The sequence below is a fragment of the Chinchilla lanigera genome, unplaced genomic scaffold (assembly GCF_000276665.1).
Source record: "Chinchilla lanigera isolate Chin_1 unplaced genomic scaffold, ChiLan1.0 scaffold00030, whole genome shotgun sequence".
Taxonomy (NCBI): Eukaryota; Metazoa; Chordata; class Mammalia; order Rodentia; family Chinchillidae; genus Chinchilla; species Chinchilla lanigera.
In genome coordinates this window covers 2163481-2183742 of record NW_004955431.1, presented here as the reverse complement: position 1 = coordinate 2183742, position 20262 = coordinate 2163481, and the positions used below count along the sequence as shown (strand labels likewise).

General features: G+C 39.2%; 1 protein-coding gene and 1 long non-coding RNA gene across 13 annotated transcripts in view; both read left to right on the top strand.

Moving 5' to 3' along the window:
* Positions 1-12201, top strand: part of LOC106148862 — a 32923-nt gene extending 20722 nt beyond the window's left edge. The window contains exons 2-3 of the long non-coding RNA XR_001234576.1: positions 8588-8667; positions 12000-12201. This is a non-coding gene — a long non-coding RNA (uncharacterized LOC106148862). The remainder of the gene's footprint in view (positions 1-8587; positions 8668-11999) is intronic.
* A 1319-nt stretch (positions 12202-13520) lies between these two features.
* The window catches only part of Rcbtb2 (regulator of chromosome condensation (RCC1) and BTB (POZ) domain containing protein 2), a 47583-nt gene continuing 40841 nt past the window's right edge, over positions 13521-20262 (top strand). For 10 of the 12 annotated variants that reach the window (XM_013515738.1, XM_005387565.1, XM_013515737.1 and 7 more), the window contains exon 1: positions 13611-13699. The gene's annotated coding sequence lies outside the window, so the exon portion shown is untranslated. Of the gene's footprint in view, positions 13700-14551; positions 14645-20262 lie in introns of those variants that run through there. The other 2 variants (XM_005387567.2, XM_013515736.1) reach the window with 2 other exon arrangements.

Below are 20262 nucleotides of genomic sequence, written 5' to 3'. Positions count from 1 at the left end.
AAAACAAAACAAAACAACAAAAAAAGAGTATATGCAGCAGAATGAGCCAGTGTGAGGACAGAATATCATATATAGATGACAGGACTCTGGTTAGCAATCATGAAAAGAAAGATTTCTTAAAAATAGCAAAGGACCACAAGAAATCAATCTAGTAGCTGATAGATGATGCAAAGAAGAATAACATAAAACTGATTAAATTCAATGAAAAAGCAGGAGATAGCACAAATAATATAAGAAACTTGATCACAGAAGTAAGAGCAGAAAACTTCTGAAGCAGAGAAAAAGAGTATATAGAATTCCAATTAGCTGTGATTTTAAAAATCTACAGCAAAGCATATAATACTCAAAATTCCAGAAATTCAACATAAGAACAAAATATTAAAAGCTGCTAGAGAAAAGAAACAGATTACCTATAAAGGGAAACCCATCAGAATTACAGCAGACCTCTCAACACAAACCCTCAAGTCAATGACAGCTTCGAGTGAAGTATTTCAAGCTCTAAAAGAAACAACCTCCAATCCAGATATATGTACCCTGTAAAACTATCTTTCAAAATTTATGGAGAAATAAGATACTTCCATGACAAAGAACACCTGAAGAAATTCATGATGAAAAAGCCAGCACTCCAAAATATTCTGAATGATGTTCTAGAAAGAGATCACAAGGACTACAACTGCATGAACCCAAACAGAATGAATCCACCAGTCAAGGCAAGTAATTAAAAAGGGTGAAAAAAGAGAACCAACAACAAGAAAATAACATGATGAGGATAAATCAATATTTATCAATTATAACCATCATTACTAATGGTCTCAATTAACCAATCAAAAGAAACAGACTGGTGGAGTAGATCAACAAGCAAAATCCAACAATATGCTGAATATAAGAAACATATTTAATTCAAAAAGAAATTCATAGGCTGAAAATCAAAGGACAGAAAACAATACTCCATGCAACAAGAACACAGAAGAAACCAAGAACAGCTATTCCATTTTCAGACAAATTGGAATTCAAGCCAAGAGTGATTCAGAGAGACAAAGAAGGTCATTGCATCTTGTTAAGGGAACAATCTAAGAGGAAGAGATAAAAATCACAAATATATATGCACCAAATACCAGTGCATTCAATTTATAAAATATATTGACAGACATAAAAAATCAAATAAGCACTAATACCAATATAATAGGGACCTCAACACCCAATGTCACAAGTAGACAGAGCAATTAGACAAAAATTAGCAATGAAATATTAGACAGAACCACAATTTTGAACAAATGGACTTAGTAGATGTTCACAAAGTGTTCCACCTCACAACATCAGAATGCACATTCTTCTTAGCTCTACATGGACATCCTCCAAAAGAGACTACATACTAGTTCATAGACTATGTGTAAGTAAATGCAAAGGAATTGAAATTATCCCATGCATATTATCAGACCACAGCACAGTGAAATTGGAAATCAATGGCAAAAGGAACCACAAGAACTTCATAAACACATGGAAGTTAAATAACACCACCCTGAACAACCAATGGGTCATAGATTAAATTAAAGAAGACATTAAATCATTTCTACAATTAAATGACAATGCCAATACAACATACTGGGACTTATGGGACACAAGGACAGCAGTCCTACAAGGGAAATATACAGTGATGAATGCTCATATCATAAAAACAGAGCAAGCTCAAATAAACAACCTAATCTTCAACCTCAAACTTTTAGAAAAAGAAAAGCAAATCAACTCAAAGCTTGTTCAAGGGAGGAAATTATAAAGATCAGAGCAGAAGTTAATGCAACAGTGACAGAAAACAATACAAAGAACCAATCAAAGAAAACAATACAAAGAACCAATACAAAGTTAATGCAACAGAGACTAAGAAAACAATACAAAGAACCAACCAATTGGTCCTTTGAAAAATTAAATATATTGGACAAACTCTTAGCCAACCTTATCAAAAACAAAAAGGAAAGAGAAGACTCGGGGGCTGGGGATTTAGCTCAGTGGCACAGCGCCTGCCTGGCAAGCGCAACGTCGTGAGTTCAATTCCTGGTACCAGAAAAAAACATTTTAAAAAAAAAAAAAAAAAGAGAGAGAAGACTCAAATTCATGCAATTAGGAATGAAAAGGGTGAAATCACAACTGACCCTGCAGAAATCCAGATGTTCAATACTTGTATTGAACTTATTAGAACCTGTATTCTAATAAGATGGAAAACACAGAAGAAGTGGGCAGAATCCTAGATATATATAAATTACTAAAGCTGAATCAAGAAAATGTAAAAATTCTAGATAAACCAATGTCAGTCAATAAAAATGAAGATGTAATTAAAAATCTACCAACAAAGAAAAGCCCAGGTCCTAGTGGATTTGTTGCTGAATTCTACAAGAAATTTAGAAAAAACATAATGCTGCTACTTCTCAGACTCTTTGATAAAACTGAAAGGGAAGGAATACTTCCAAATTCATTCCTGGAAGCAAACATTACAGTGATACCAAAATCAGAGACAGATCCAACCAAAAAAAGAGAACTATATGCCAATCTCCTTAATGAACAGAGATGCAAAAATCCTCAAAAAGATATTGGCAAACAGAATGCACCAAATCATTAAGAAGATTATACAACATAATTCATCCCAGGATTCATCCAGGGATGGACAATAGGATTCATCCCATGGATGTAGGGATGGTCAAAATACACAAATCAGTAAATGTAATAGACCATATTAACAGATCCAAGGACAAAAACCACATGATCATGTCAACTGATAAAGAACTAACATTTGACAAAGACCAACACCCATATATGAAGAAAACCATAAAGAAAATTGGAGTAGATGGTCTTTATCTCAATCTGATCTCAAACCAACAGCCAACATTATACCAAATGGACAAAAACTGAAAGCTTTCACTCTAAAATCAGGAACAAGGCAAGGATATCCACTATCACCACTCTTATTCAATGTAGTTCTAGAAAAATCAGCCAGAACAATTAGACAAAAGAAAAAAATGGAAGAAATAAGAATTGGAAAGGAAGAAGTTAAATTATCATTATTTGCAAAATGACATGGTACATGACATAGAAGACCCCAAAAATTCCACCAAAAGACTTCTATGTTTAATCAACAAATTCAGTAGCATAGACAGATACAAAGGTAACACTCACAAATCAATAGATTTCCTGTACAAAAATAACAAACTCATTGAGAGAGAAATGAGTGAGACAACACCTTTTGCAATAGCATCCAAAAATTGAAGTACTTATGAATCAAGCTAACAAATAAAGTGAAAGACTTCTACATTGAAAACTACAGTACTCTGAAAAAGGAGATCAAAGAAGATATCAGAAAATGGAAAGCTATCCCTTGTTCTTGGGTAGGAAAAACCAATATAGTGAAAATGGCCCTAGTCCCAAAATTGTTATACAGATTTAATGCAATCCCAATCAAAATCCAACAGCATATCTCACAGAATTAGAGAAAACAATCTGAAAATTTATTTGGAATCAGGAGAGACCTAGAATAGCAAGAACAATTCTGGGCAACCAAGACAAGCCAGTAGGAATTATAATCCTTGATTTGAAATTATACTACAAAGATACTGTGATAAATACAACACAGTACTGACCCAAAACAAAACAGCCTGAGTATCAATGGAATGGATTAGATGTAGAAATAAATCCAGACATATTCATTCACTTTATCTTTGACAAAGGGGTCATATAAGTTCACTGGAAGAAAGATAGCCTCTTTAATAAGTGATGCTGGAAAAACTGGCTTTCTACCAAAACCCCCATGGAGAGTTCAGTCTCCCACCCAGCAATGTGGCATTTAGATGAAGAAAGACAAAGAAGATCTGCAATTTCAAGGGACTCTGAAATGACCAATTGGTCTCAGTGAAACAAAGGACCAAGAATCAGAGTGATCATGACTTCTATTGGTACTAATCAAGGAGGCAGGTGGAGCTTGTGGCAGAGTACATGGGAATAATTTTTTGCAGTCATGGCTCGTAAAGGAGGAACAAAGCACTCTTGAACCAAACACAGAGGCTTCCCAACTAGTGGTGCATCAAATAACTTGATGTTTGGAAACTCGGTCCCTTTACTTCTGGGAAGGTATATTTCTTTTGAGTCTCACAGGCTCAGAAGAGATATTATCTCATGTTTTAGCCCTGAAATTTCACAGGCTCTTGCTTGAGGCTTCATTCCAGCCATCAGTATGAGGGGTGAGATTCTCAACCATGTGTTGCTGCTTTGCTATGACAAGACATATTGGCACTTCTGCCAAATTTAGTGACATTCTTTTGGCCAATTATGGGAACACCTTCTTCTACATAGCCAGCTCTGCATATCCAATAAATAGGGCTGAAGTAAAGCTCAGTTTAAAATGGAGGTAAAGAGCTTCATTTCTCAAGGGAAAATAACTTGGTGGTCCCCACAGATTTCCACATGCCAAAGAATAAAACCAGAACCCTGTCTATTACTACACATTAAACTAAAATAAAAATGGACCAAAAATCTAAATATTAAAAGAGAAACATTGAATCTACTAGAAGAGAAAATACATAGAACCCTTGAAGACACTGGTATAGGTAAACACTTCATTAACAAAACCCTGATCATTCAGGACCTATCACAGAGAATCAACAACAGGGATCTCTTCTTATTAAAAACTTTCCACTGGCCATGTGTGGTGGTGCACACCTGTAATCCCAGTACTCAGGAGAATGAGGCAGGAGGATCACTTCAAGTTCAAGACCAGCCTGGTCTACAAAGTGAGCCCAAAGCCAGCTTGAACCGGATAGCAAGACCCTGTCTCAAAAAGACAAAAAAAAGCTTGCCCCCAACAATATGCTGCATACAAGACACACACTTAACTCAAAAGGAAATTTATACGCTGAAAGTCAAAGGATGGAAAACAATACTCCATGTGACAGGAACCCAGAAAAAAGCAGGAGTAGCTATTCTGATTGCAGACAATGTGAACTTCAAACCAAGAACGATCAAAAAAGAAAAAGAAGGTCATTACATACTTGTTAGGGGAAAACTGTAAGAGGAGGAGATAACAATCATAGATATATATGCACCAAATGCTGCAGCACCCAACTATATAAGACAAATTTTAACAGACATGAAAAATCAAATAAGCAATAACACAAGTGTAGTGGGGTAATTTAACACCTAATTGTCACAAAGAGATAGATCAACTAGACAAAAAAATCAGCAAAGAAATAACAGAACTAAACCAAACTTGTGAACAAATGGACTTAGTAGACCTTTACAGAGTAAGTTATGTTATATGACTCATTTTCTAATATATTGTAAAGAAGGTGCTGCATTCAGACAAACCTAGGCTTGAAACCAAGCTGGTTAACCTCTTTAAGCTTAAATTTTTCATTTATCAAACGAGTGTAGTAACACAGTGCTTATCTCATGGAGTTAGTATGAGGATTAAAACAGGTCATAGGTGAGGGCTTAGCACAATGCCTAGCATGTAACTATCAGTATTATCTTTGTGACTAAGTGTGTTTATACCTGGTATATAATAGGTACTCAATGAATGTTAGATCTTTTTCTCCTTAACAGAGTTGTTGCATGGTTCCACATAACAAATGATTTTCTATGCATATGTCTTATCACTAACTTATATTATAAGCCAAATCAAGTTAGGGCAAAGGAAATGCAAAGAGACAATAGTTTGGGAGTACAAAGCTAAAAGCATCAGCCTTGCATCTAAAAGCTAGGATCAATCAATCATACACTCTGTGAGCAAAAAGACATGCACTAGTGTTAACCAAAATACTCATCTTCTGGTTCCAAACACTAAGAAGAGAAGAGAAGAGAAGAGAAGAGAAGAGAAGAGAAGAGAAGAGAAGAGAAGAGAAGAGAAGAGAAGAGAAGAGAAAAGGGAGGGAGAGAGGGAGAGGAGAGGGGAGGAGAGGAGAGGAAAGAACAGAAAAGAAAAGAAAAAAGAAAAGAAAAATGTGGAGTAGGAGGGGAGGGCAGTAGGCTTTCTGAAGTTTGTCTCTTTGGGGCAAAAATTCCACTGAGCTTTTATGCAGAGGTGAGAGACATATATGAGCCATGAACTCTTTTAAGGGGCTGCACTGGGAGAAGAAAGGAATGGAAGGTATGCTACCACAGGAACAAGGAAAACTGGCTAAACGAGGGCTGAGACACCTCAGTAAATTAAGTATGGGGTAGACGCTGATTAATAGGTAGAGATCAGAGAAGGAAGACTGATCTGAAATGTTGAGTTATATAAGGAGAGAGAGGGATTCTAGGAAATTGAAGTCAGTGAGTGCTGAGGAAGAAATCAGGCTATCAAAAGTGAGGCACATTTTGTCACATCTTTCTGGGTTTTTTGAAGATAAAATTCCTTCCTGCTTAAATTTGGCAGCCCTGTTGTAGATCATTGATTGCTAATTGATTCCTAATTTGCCTAGTATCACTCTTCATTTCTCCTTCTATATTGCTCCTGGGCTAAGATTAACAGACATTTGTGTTGGGGTAGGTTTTAGTTCCAGGCCATACTCCAACCCCAGCAGGGTACCTTTAGGAGACATAGCCAAGAATTTCTCATAACCTCTCTTCCAATTTTAATTTTGGAAAGCTTGAAGTTGGGTTCACCTCACTTACCACATGGGTGATTATTTCAATATACAAAGAGAGTTAGGATTTCCATTTGGGGATGTGAGGGTGATATGGCCGTGACATCTGTTGCCCCACTGATCACCAGGGTTGATTTGGCTGATCGGGCTGACTAGGTGGTGTCCCTTTCCTCCCTCACCACTCCATGTGCATACCTCCTGAAGCTGCATGCTTGGTGGAAGAGGACAACCACCCCCATAGAGGAGGACCATTTCCTAGGTCAAGGGTATAGGAGTAGCTGTGCTCTCCTTTCAGACTCTCCAAACAAGCTCTCAAGATTTCCATTTTTGTTTCTCTTTCCACTAAGATATATATGAGATCATCAGTTCACATTATATTATTGAGCTTCAGAAACATTATACCTGACCTAGCAACATAAGAGGGGGCACTAGTTTCCAGTTTTTCTCTGGAGGTGTGCCCATGAGGCACAAAACCCTGTTAAATAACCAGGGTTAGATAAGGCTCACAGGAGGAGGGAAGATGAAGCAGACACTGGTACTAAATAAGAGTCTCAGCAAAGTTCTTCTAGGTGGGGCACTTAAACTTTCCAGCATCTGAGGTGGCACCCTTGATCCAAAGCAAATCTGAGGTCCTCATCTTTGAATGACATGGAGGGGAGACATCCCTGCCTTTCCTCCACATTGCAGATTGACTACAGTATCTTTTCTAAATGTACATTGGTTCGGGCTGATATAACAAGGTCAGGTTTGAGTTCTTGATGTTCCCAGAGAAGCCTTCTGAAAGCCTTGTCTTTCTCTGACGACCTCAGGACAGACTATCCCTTGAAAGGCAATTTGCGTGAACATCCAGTGCTAAAGGAAGGCTGTAAATGATAAATTTGTTTCCAGAAGGTGTAAGAAGACCCCCCAGGTAAAGGTGGGAAAAACACACCTCACCGAAGACATTGAAGATTGAACAAGGAAAGAATGTCATAACAGGGAAGAAGGCTATGATATGACTTTGGAATCCACGGCCTGCTGATATTGTACTGGGATCAGGAGCAAATCTCTATTTGTATGGGCAGGTGATTCCTACTGTCAGCAATCAGCCAAATGGGAGAATCTATTCAACTAACACACAGCCTGCAGATGACCTGGCTCAGTCATACCCGTGCTGGTGTCAAGGGCAAGCTGATCCTCCTTTAGATTTCTGACCCTGGATGAACATAAAAACCCTTGTTTTCAGTTTTCTCTGTCCTAGGTGAGATAAACTAAATCTTTTTAAAGACTCTATTGATGCTTAGAAGAACAAAAGAGAAATGCCCAGAGAGGTACATTAGTGTAAATGTCCAGCTAATTCCTGCTTTCTCCTTTTCTCTCCAATTCAAAGCTGCTGTTCAAATTCCTGGAGTCCTGCAGGCACTTCTCAATCTGTTTTCCTGTGTCCATCTGTTCTCCTGATGTTATCCTGGCTGTATCTACTCTCTGTTCAAATTAATCTGTGCCCTCTGAGAATGCCTTTCCAGGTTTTTCTCCAGCTTCAGGTCCCTGAGTGTCTTCCTAGCATTTCTAATTTCAGATTTTGAGGTCCAAGAGAGCAAGATTCTCTCCTACCCTGAATTTGCCATAATAACGTTCATAATGCAGGACATGCAACAATAATTCTATTTCCTTTGTCTACTGTGATGGTCAGCCGAGCCTCCAATCCCTGTGCAATGTCCTGGCAGGACCAGCGATGCAAAGGGTAAGAAAGGCCCCTTTCAATTTTACTCTGGAGGCCTAGCATTTTTTAAAAACATATTTTTGGTTTAACAACTTGTAGTTTCTTAGGAGAATTAGATAGACCAAAGAAACTGAAATTTTAAAAATGTAGGCAAAAGGGAAACCACTTGCCATTTTAACCACTAAGTGAAAAAGGTACCACTTTTATTTTCTTGGTTGAATGGAAAATGTCTTCCTAATAAAATACATGCTTTTCTGAAAAGTGTTTTCTCCAACAGGATGATTATGTTCCACTGGGATAAAGTATTATTATTCATAACAAGGAGCTACACAAAGAAAGTGCCATGAAAATATGCAGGTAAGGAAATGCTTAAATGGTCCAGAAAAATGTTTATCAGGAAATGTTATTCTAGAATCAAAACATTTCCTGTTTCCTGATCATGCCATGGAAAAAATTCTATGATACTAGTCATGAGGTCTTATATAAAAAGAATTTTCATGAGAGGACTATGTATTTAGAAAAAAATACATTATAAGTACCATGAACTAAATAGAAATCACCCCAAATCATTCTTTTATAAAAAGTTTATTATTAACATAAAAATGTAAACTTTATAGGAAAATATAGGAATGTAGAAATTAGTCAACATCTCACCACTCAGGGATGACCATTCTTACTATTTAAGAGAATATATTCCCAAGCAAGCCTCATCAGTGTAAACATACACACTTGTGTTCAGTTGTACGTATATAGTTTTAATGATTTGTACTATATCAGCAACATATCCTGGATATTTTTCTCTGTCAGTGTTGAGGTCTGTGACATTAGTGTTCATACTTATGCTTATGTGTCACATGAACACCTTTGGGATGTGCCAAGTTTCAGCAGTAGTTCTCCAAAGAAATCCTCACAGGACAACAGGAAGAAAGTAGGAGGGGAAAACTGGGTGGGAGGTAGAGGTGTTCTTTCAGAAGTCTGCTAGAGGATTTCCCTGCACTACATGTTTATAGCCAGGAGCAGTCACATGCCTGCTCCAGACACTGCCAAACAAGGATGGATTGGTATAATTAGCTCAGGCCAGGATTTCTTCTCTGTGATTGACTGTGTTACTGCCTAAACAAAAATCAGGGTTCTGATCAAGAAAAGAGTGATCAAATATATGAAGTTTTAAATTCAGCAATTTACAGTCATTCCAACCAATGAACCAACAAGCTGGGTTGGTGAGAGTTGAAGATGGCTAGTATACCAACTTATTATTTTGAAAACTGGCACATTTAGAGAAAGAATCAAATGTTTATCTTGCTTTTCCTTCATCAATTAGAAAATTAAATCATGGAGGAAGGACATTCCCCTTTACACAAGTATTTTAGCTAATAAGCAAAAAAGCAATCACAGAGTTAGGATACCACTATTTCCAACATTAACTGAATAAACGGATCTAGGCATTGAGTATTCACAACTGCCAACATCACATGCCTCTGATGGAAGGACAAAATACCTAAGTAATCTTGAAAAAAAATTTAAAAACCATGAATCTAATTAGGACCCGAGACCCAATGACCAAGTTAAGAGAATTTTAGAGAGTATATTCAGGGAAATCAGATATTGGAAAACCAGAGGATATATAAAGTGGTTTCTTCAATTAATGAATATCAAGTGTGAGAAGGGACATCTTCTTTGCTAAAAAGAACTTAAAGACACTTCTCATGTATAGATTTCATTGGAATTCCAAGTCACCCAAATAGTTTTTAAAAATTATGGCACTTATGAGATACTTCAAAATTTTAACTATGAAAGAACATCACATGATCAAGGAATCAGTGTTTGTAGGTATAGTAGCGATATTTTGTGCTTGTAGGTATGATAGTAGTATTTTGGTTAGGTTTTTAAAAAAATAATCCTTTTAAAGTCATTCATTTGCCGGGTGTGGTGGCGCACGTCTGTAATCCCAGCACTCTGGAGGCTGAGGCAGGAGGATCGTTGCGAGTTTGAGACCAGCCTGGGCTACAAAGTGAGCTCAAGGCCAGCCTGAACTGCATAGCAAAGACCCTGCCTCAAAAAGATCAAAAAAAAAAAAAAAAAAAGCCATTCATTTAAATGTTTATATATAAAATAAGATGCTTCAAAAGAATAGGGTGGTGGGGAGAGTGAAAGCATTAATAAAACGAGTTTGGTCATGAGTTTCTAATTGTTGAAGCTGAATGGTGGGTATGTCGGGGTTGTTAATTATTCTATTTTAAAGTATGTTTGTAATTTTCTCTAGTGAAAAGGAAAGGATAAAATAAAATGGTGAGTTTTAGATAGGTAATCAACAGTATTTACTAATTAGCTTGCTATAGAGTTACGTTTTATGTGCTATGTTGAAACTTAATATAATACCCAAGTGATGCTATTAAGAGGTGAGGCGTTTGGGAAGTGATTAAATCATGAGGCCCCACCTTCTTTAAAAAAAATTAATACCCTACTAAACAGGCTCAAAGAAAGATCCTTGTTCTCTTTGCCATGTGAGGACACAGGCAGTATTCATTCTTTCCACCATGAGGGACATGACAAGCTGCCATCTATGAAGCACAGAGCAAGCCCTTACCAGACATGAAATCTGCTGCTACATTCACCGTGGTTTTCCCAGCCTCCAAAAATGTGATTAATAGATTTCTTTTGTTTATAAATTACCCAGGCTAATATAGTTTGTTATGGACACCTGAGGGACTAAGGCACCATGTTTCCCAATTATAGATAATGCTATGATGATCATTTTTCTACATCCTTTCATACTAGAAAACTACTTAAGGTGAGATTCACTCACAGGGCAAGTCCAATAATAAAGTCAAATTATCTTCCTCTACCAAACTATGGTTTGGTAGATTTTAAAATTATTTAAGTCAAAATCATTGGAGTTTTTATTGGAACATTAGATTTGTAGGTAAACTTTAGGAGAATGGATTCTTTACAGTGTTCTGTTTGCTCTATTTGCAGTGCTAGGGGTGGAGTCCAGAGCTTTCCACATGCTAGGCAAACACTCAATCCCTGAGCTACACCTCCAGCCCCAAGTCCTACTTTCCCCAACCCCAGAACTGGGGATAAAACACAGGAGCACTCTTCCACTGAGCTACATCCCCAGGCTTTTTGTTATTAATTAATTTAATTCAGGGTTTTGCTAACTTACTTAGGGAATCTGAACTTGTGATTCTCCTGCCTCAGCCTCCCTCACTACTAGAATTATAGTTACGCGCCACCACACCCAGTTGAGGCTTCATGTTTTAAAACAGGGTGTATCTCTTCATTCTCCTTTCACCTCTGAGTAGTATTATAGTCTCATCATATTGATTTCTATATATTGATTTTATAAACGTTCTCATCATTAAATTCTACTATTATTTCTAAAAGTTTTTCAGTCTACTTTCTCAGCTTAAGTTATATGTAGGTCATGCAAAAAGTGAGAGCAAGTAAGGTGGTGTTGGACCACGAGAGCCAAGAAAACCCAACTCCTTTGCTTGACCTGGTTTTTTCTAAGGTTCCCAGCAGAAGTACATACACTGAAAATAAATGGTCCTGCTTATTTGCTAAGGATTTGGTCCAGACTCTAATGTTGAACTGCAGCAAATTAGAGTACACCATTACACCACGTGTGCCTATGGGATTTAAAAATTAAAACTAAGCATGAACTCTCTTTGCTTATTTTACCCTAGAAACAATCTTCTATCCTGGCCCTTATCCCTGAAAACACTGGGAAAAGCCAATCCAGGGCTGACCATTGACCAAGAGAAGCATGTATGAAAGTAGAAGAGCACTTCTGATGCTGAAGGAAGCTGATTTGCAAGTTCAAAAACTGACCCATCTAGTCTGATGGAATAGACTCTTAGCCTGGTCTCCCTGGGTGCAGGCTCACCTTTCTCCCTACTGGCTCAGCAGCAGGTCTGCTCAACACAAGGGCATGACATCATCCTCCTGCTTAAAATCTTTTGTGGGACTCTGTAATACATCTTCCTGGCACACTACCAAGGCCTTTTACTATTTGGTCCATTTGCCCTCCCAATTCATTTGGAGAGACCACATGGCCAAGTGGAAAGAGCTCCACACTGGAACCAGAGATGAGTTTGAATCCTAGTTACTTGTCGCCACTGTCTCACCTGTAAGATGGGGCCGGAATTACGTAAGTTTCAGGTAATGATTGAGATCATGTGTCAGAAGGCGCTCAGACCAAGAAAACACTATAGAAATTACTGCTACTTTAAAAATTTTTAAATTTGTTGGCTAATCAAAATTATAATGTATAACATGTTTTGATATATGTATAGATTCTGAAACAGCTACAAGTTAATATGCATTACATGTTTTTGTTAAGAACACTTAAACTCGCTTAGCAATTTTCAAAGTACAGTACACTGTTACTAACTAGGTACCGTATTGTACAATAGATCTCTTGAACTTATTCCTACCTAAAATTTTGTATCCTTTGAGCACAATCTCCCCATCTCCCAGTCTCAGCCCTGCTTAACCACCTTTCTACTCTCTGCTTCTACTAGTTCGACTTTTTTAAGGTTCCACACAGGGGAGATCACACGGTATTTGGCCTGCTGTGCCGGCTTATTTCTGTTAACATGTCTTCCAGGTTCATCTGTTGTTGCAAATGCAAATGATGGGAAATGCCTTCTTCTAAAAGGCTAGGTGATGTTTAACAAAGCTGCCAAGAACACAAGACAGTCTCTTCGATAAACAGAATTGGTAAAACTGAGACGGAGTCTATGTAGTGCAGGCTTGTTTTTAGGGTCTCACTATGCAGTTCAGGTTGGTCTTGAACTCTGTTGCCCAGGCTGGCCTCAAACTCACGAGAATCCTCCCGCCTCGGCCTCCCTGAGTGCTGGGGTTACAGGAGTGTGCCATCACTCCCTGCTTTCAGCAACATCTTCCCCGGTTTTCAAAATTGGTAAAACTGGATGGCCCATGTGTACAATGAAATCAGTCCCTTAGCTCACTTTAAAAAAAAAAAACAACCCAAACCAGATCAAAGCCTTAAAGACCTGAAACTGTAAAATGCGAATTGCCCCAAATCGGGACTACAACCCCGGAGAAGGTGGGTCTGTCCCACTGGGGAGTTCCCCGCAAAACGAGAAGAGGAGGCCCCCCGGGCCGCCGCGGCGCCGAGGGCCGGGGTCCCCGCCGAGGGGGCGGGGGCGGGAGGAGGGGGAGGGGCGCGGCGCAGCCCCGGCCCCCTCCCCTCGCCCGCACAGCCCTTCCTTCCCCTCCCGAGCCGCCGGGAGCCGAAGTGCGCCGGGCCCCGGTCCGACCGCTGAGGGGGAGGCGCCTACTCGTGGCAGTGCTGGGCCGGCGACCGAGCAGTAACCGCGACCTGAGAGGCGGAGCACACGCGGCGCGGGCCTGCGCTGAGGTAAGGGGGTGGAGAAGAGGGGAAGCGAAGGGGAGGCGCCGGGGCTGAATCGGGCCGTTCACAGGTACCCCCTGGGGGGCCACCTCACTCCGCGCTGGCGGCCAGCCGCCTCCGAGCCAGTGGAGGGGCAAGAAGGGCGAAAGCTACGCCCCGGCCGAGGACCAAGGCGTCGCCGCGCATGCGCAACTCCGCCGTGCGGGGCTGGGCGCGCGCCTCCGAGGCCGCACCCCGGCCCAGGCCGCGGGCGGGAGCTGTGCTGCGCCTGCGCACGGCCGCGGGCGCGGAGGCCCGCTCGGTTGCCTCCTTTCTCAGGCCTTGCGCCAGCGCGACCCTGCGCTAGTGAGTCGAGGGCGTAAGGTTGGGTTTGGCGTTGTCCCAGGACAAGGCTGCCTGCAAGCTGCTCAGGCTCTACGTTTCCGAGTTGTGGGCGCCTCAGGCGAACTGGCCCGGCGGAGGCGTCTGCCTGGGACTTCGCCTTCCCTGGCACTCTTCCTCGGCGCAGGCTGCCTGTGTTTTCATTTCTGTCGCCTCGACCCTTGGCGCCCGTCCCCCAGACCTGCTTCCCTAGCTCCGGGGCCCCGAACCGGCTCCCTGACTCGGTTTCGGCTTCAGACAAATGGTCCTGCCGAGGAGGGGTTGGGCGGAATAGGCAAAGCTGACTTGGAACTGCTAGGCGGGGGCGGGAGAAAGCGCTCTCCTCTTCAGCCGGAAGACCCCGCTCTGCTCAGCCCCGGAAGTAGTTGTTTTCAGGTGTTGAAAACTTCCCAAGTGCTTGCCTAGGTGCAGGAACAACTTTACTGCCTGAGTTGGAAGGCAAGTTCAGAATGGACTTTTGGCTTTTGTTCTTTGCAGAACTGCATAAAATGTCGCAAGAGTTCGAACCCAAGACTAACGCAGTGCATGTAATAGAATTAGTTGCGTGTATCCCCCGGCGACTTAATCTTTGTAAGTTGAATAAAGACGTTTGAATTCACAAACAGAGCTTTGGAACTTTGCTGTGTCACCTAGGCTCGAAAGTAATAATCACTGCTTAATATTTACTGAGCCTTCTGGCTTTGCACCTCCGTAGTATTGATTTTCTGCCTGTATTTACACTTTGCTGAGCAGTGGTACTTAGTTAAGTCAGTTTCGTAACGACTGGGGCTCCTGTGAAGTCTCTTAACAAACATTACTGTGTGCCTTGCAATCGTATATAAGGTATTGGTACGGACATGCAGGGAATGGAATAGAAGAGCCACTTAGGCTCTGAGAATTTGAGTAGTCTAGGTGAAATGTAATCCCTTTCTTACCCACTTGACAGTGCATGTGTTATTTAGTAGTAGGTAGGGCACCTAGAATGAGTAGATTCTTGCAACCCCGTCCCTCCGCTTTACTGCTGTTTTGAGGCAGTAACTAGACCTTACCCCAGGGCATTTACCATTTCCTCCCAGCTCAGCCTTCACTTTTCTACTCTGTCCAAATCTGCATGACATCAGATGTTAAGTCTTCAAACAATTATGATTATCTAAAGCAGTCCCGTCTCTGGTTCTCCAAGCTTACTCTGTAGCACTTAATCACTATCTGAAAACTATATAGTATACAATAAAATATTTGTTAGCCATAGAAAGTATTTGTTAACTCCATCAGTGGAATTGGAATCTGACTCTAGATTTTGTACTGAACGTGAGTTCATCCAACAAATAGTGTTTTCTCAGGCGCTGTTCTAGGTGCTTGTGATTTTTCGGTGAACAGAAAATCCCTTCCCTGGGTGCTTATGTTACAGTGAAAAAATAATAACCAACATTTAATTATTATGTCATAAAATTGTAGATGTTATGAAAAATGAAAAGGCAGTGAAAGGAAATTGAGAGTGCAGATGTGGGCTGCATTCTAAACAGCGTGGTGATGGCAACTCTAAAGGATAAATCTAAGGTGATGTTCAAGATGGAGAGCTGGGGCTCAGAATTAAACACCGTTCTGGGAGAGAATATTTGTTGCCATGCAATAGTGTGTCCTTCATGGAGGCCCACATTGGGACCACTGTGACAGGTGTTATCTTTTTATATGTAAGAAATCATTTCTGCCAAGTAGAGTTGAAATTATTCAGGAATGTACAGTTTAAATCATCACATCAAGAGACTGGACTCTTACATGGGAGATACTAACCAAACAACCACTACAGATGTGTTGAGAAATACTATACAGGTGACTCTCTATAACCTTACGTTCTATGTCCTGGGACTCAACAAGCCTCCAGTTTAAATCATTTTTTAAAAATTGAGCCTGTCCTGAGCATGTACACTTTCTTGCTCATTATTCCCTAACAATAGGGTATATCCACTACTCACATAACATTCACACTATCGTAGGCATTTTAAATCAAGTTAAGGTGTACAAAGAGGACGGTTATGTGCACTGGCTGCACTATTTCATGCAAGGAACTTGAGCACTGGCAAATCTTGGTAGTCAGCGGGTAGAGTGTCCCGCAACCAATACCTCATGGATGGCTGTTGTTTCTTTACAGTTTACTGCACTTTGTGATTGCTTCTTTCTTTTTCCAGTGGAGCTGGGGTTGTGATTGCTTCTTAAAGTCCCTTTGATATTAAGCCATGAGGGGAACTAGTGAAGTTCTTTTGTAAGAGTGATCATTACTTTTTAAAATTTGAAACCATCTAGAAGGGGAGCTTCAATCACCTGATAGGATATCATATTGTAATATTAAGTGATATCTCATACAGATTTCTAAGTGAACCAGACAAACCTAACAAACCTTTTATCTATAGTTGTTAGAAAAAGAAGGGGGTGGGAACAATTTTAGGAAGTAAAATGTGGTTCCTTCAAGGTCCTTCACTTAAATGAAGTAGATTACAAATACCTAGTATTTGTACACCAATACTCTACAAGTATAAATGTAGGGAACCCATTGAATTTGCTTATGCTATTAGGAGAGTGTCATATTCAATTGGAGGTTTTACAGCTATTTGACATTATGATATGCCTGTGTCTGAAGTTTATCTGGAGTTATTACAAATCAGAAATGTCCAGGAAAAGGAGACCAGAAGCAGAATTATTGGGGTTGTGGAATGACATCAAGGACTCCTGTTTAAAGCTGAAAGTAAAGGTACCTGTGGCAATATCTACTTCAGGTTGGCAGATAGCTCACCTCTAAAGGATATTCATCATACCCATGAATGGCAAGACAGTGTAATTCTAGCTTTTATTATCTGGAAGAAACATGTGTCTCATTCACACAGTGACTCCCTTCTAATGGCATGAAGATCTCCAAGAATTCTAAGCCTTAACAGTTTTTTTCCTACATTAATGTGACATTAGAATGTCTTTTATGTCTTCAGCCTTGCTCATCTAACCTGAGTTCATATCTATTATGTGTATCTCCCTGTGGAAGATACCATGAGCTAACAAATATGAGTGGGTGATACTTGAGTAAATCATAAATTGAGACTTTTGTCTTAATCACTTTTTTGTTGCTGGGACAAAATATGAAATACCCATAACATAAGAAGTTTATTTTGGCTTACAGTTAAGGATAGAGTCAGCTAGCTAGAAGGCAGGAAGGCCGTGGTAAAAGAATCCAGCAGAGGAAATCTGCTCATGTGTGGTGGCCAGGAAGCAGTAGAGAGAGAAGGTAGGAGCCAGAGAGGAGATCCTTCCAGATCACACCTCCAGTGCCCCACCTCTTCCAGCTAGACCTTACCTCTTAATAGTACATTCAGTTATGGATTCATCAATAGATTAATAGGTGTAGCATGCTATGATCCAATCACCTTCCAAAAGCCCTGCCTTTGAGTGCCTGAGAGTTTTGGTGGATATTCTGTGTGTAAACCATTACAACTATACTGTAATATTTTCTGTATTATGCTGGGTGGTTATGATACTGAATAAAAGGAATCCAAATGGAAATGAGCCAAGGTCAAGAGGGCTATTCCTGTTGAATTATTTATGTGGTGGTGCCAACATTTTAAATAATTAGGATTTTATTTAATAGATATGTTAAGATCTATTTAAAATTTTGATGAACTCATTAAGAAGTAAGTTTCAGATTGATTTACAGATAACTTGCAAGTACCGGCTCATTCGTATAACAATTTAAAACATTTTGTAGTTTGTGTTATTTCTCATATTTGAAAGTAACAGGCAGGTGGAGTGGTGTATGTCTATAATCCTAGCACTTGGGAGGCTGAGGCAAGGAGGAACACAGCAAGTTTGAGGCCAGCCTAAGCTATGTAGTCAGTTCACGGCCAACCTGAGCTACACAGTGAGAGCCTGTCTCAACCCCTCAAAAAACCCCTCAAACAAACAAACGAACAAACAGAAAAGGAAAATGACACTTTGGCCATGTTTGGCTACAAAAGGTCAAGTTGATAACTCAGTAATCTCTTGAAACTAAACATAGTTTCTGTTAATTAGACCATCTGCCTCTGCACTCTTGTTGAAATTTGAAAACTTTTTGCAATTAAAATAGCAACTGAATCTCTGTGTTCTACCAGTTAGTTTGCTGTTTTTCATAAACATATGACAGTACTGTTTGCTTTAAGGTTGTGCTCTAGTTTTCATTATACATTTAGTTTTTTAGTTTTCTCATTCTGATGTAATTGTTTCATTTCCATGAGTATCTGTGTAGATATTTATTGTTATTTTTTATTTTTCCAAGAGCTCATTTAAGAGGTGCTTAATGAAAGCTAATGTTGTCTACTTTTGCAAGTGACAATTAAGATTATATCTTATTATTTTATGTTTATATGTACTTATATTACCTGTAACTTAAGGATGACACTACAAAAGCTATTAATGGTAATAACTCATCAAAGCATGTACTTGGGAACTATCATTCATGCTGCAAATCATATGATGGTGTCCTAAAGACATTGATTTTGTTTCATTTTCTGTTTCCCAAATGGAAGAATTATTAAATAACATTAAGGTGGCTGTTTTCCCCAATATTGGGGATTGAACCCGGTCTTATGCATGCCAAACAAGTGCCCTACCATTGAGCTACATTACCAGCCCAGTGTTTGAGAAAAAAAATGTTTCTCAAACAAGGCTTCAAGAGGTGACCTCATATTATCACGCTGAATTTCAAAATAACTAACAGTGGTATTTTTGTACAGAAATTCTTGTTTTTGTCCTTTTTCTTATGGGAACATGTCTAAAACACAGACCTGTCAGCATTTAGAAACTCTTAATTAACTGTAAAATATCAGCTCTAAATGCCCAAAATTGGGTTGCAGTAATGTGGACACAAGCACCTATGAGCTCATATGCCTTTACTCTACATTATTGTATTTTCTGTTTTACATATTTGCTTTCTACTCAGTGCCTACGCAGGCAATAAATCAATATTTATTGAATGAATTAGGCAAATGAATGTATGTCCTATAATCAGTTTAACTTATTATCTAGTCAGGGTATTACCAAGTAATATGGCACGTTGTGCAACAGACACACTGATTAGTACTGATTACTTTACCAAACATAATATGCACAGACTGCCAATTACATGCTTATACAGGGAAAAGAATTATTTGACCCGTTCTTTATGAGATTAGGAATGGATATACTTACCACATCATTAAAGGACTGTCTTTTTGTGACTATTCAACTGTGTAGTTAGTTGTTAGGAGTTAAACTCTTGTAATATACTCAGATAAGAGTTATCTGTTCCCATCAGGAATAATTTGGAAATAAATTATTGAACTATATAAGTTTAGGAAAATACCTGAAATAAGAAATATGCAGCAGATAATCTTACTTGATAGATGTTTGGTTCTGAAAAATTACCCTTACAAAATACTGGTTCTTCACTGTCCAACTCCGAGCCTTGAAAGATGAACCAGTAACAGCTGCTTCTGCTTGGAGAAGGTCGTTATCCTCCCACTTTCTTCTGCATTGCAATACAGTAAGATTCTATGATAACATTTTATTATATTTCAACAAAATCAAGAACTGTATAAGCTATTTTTGCAAAGCACAAAGGAGTTTTTTTTTTTTAACAAATGACTTTTAATATGAGTAACTATGTACATGAGCCAAGTCATATATCCCAAAACCAATAGGTAGGGGAAAAAACGGTGAAGTAATATACAGTAGGATAATGAGATGACCTTACTGTCATTCCATAGTAAAATCCTTTGGGATGATCTTACTCTGTAATACCAACATTATAAAAATCATGCCACTACAAATGCCAGCCTCTGCCCTGGGTCTATGTGAAATGTTGCTGTCCTGTTTGTAAGAGGGAAGTTTGTAAGCAGATTTAGACCAGAAACAGGAAACACATTTTTCTCTACATAATACACTAACATGAAAGTTTTTTTTCTCTATTTTGGATTTTTCTTAATTTAAGCTTAAAGTCTTGAAAACTGCCTTACCAATAGAAAAACTGTAGCATATAAATTCATTGGAAGAATTATATGGGACCTTTTATCTTTGGCATTGCCTCTATCAAAACTTTTCCTACGAAAAAAATTGCCATCAACATTTTGTCATGCATATGATAAAATTTGCAGATTTCGTGGTTTTATGATGGTTGCCTTCCCATGATAAATCAGCAGTGAATTTGAATA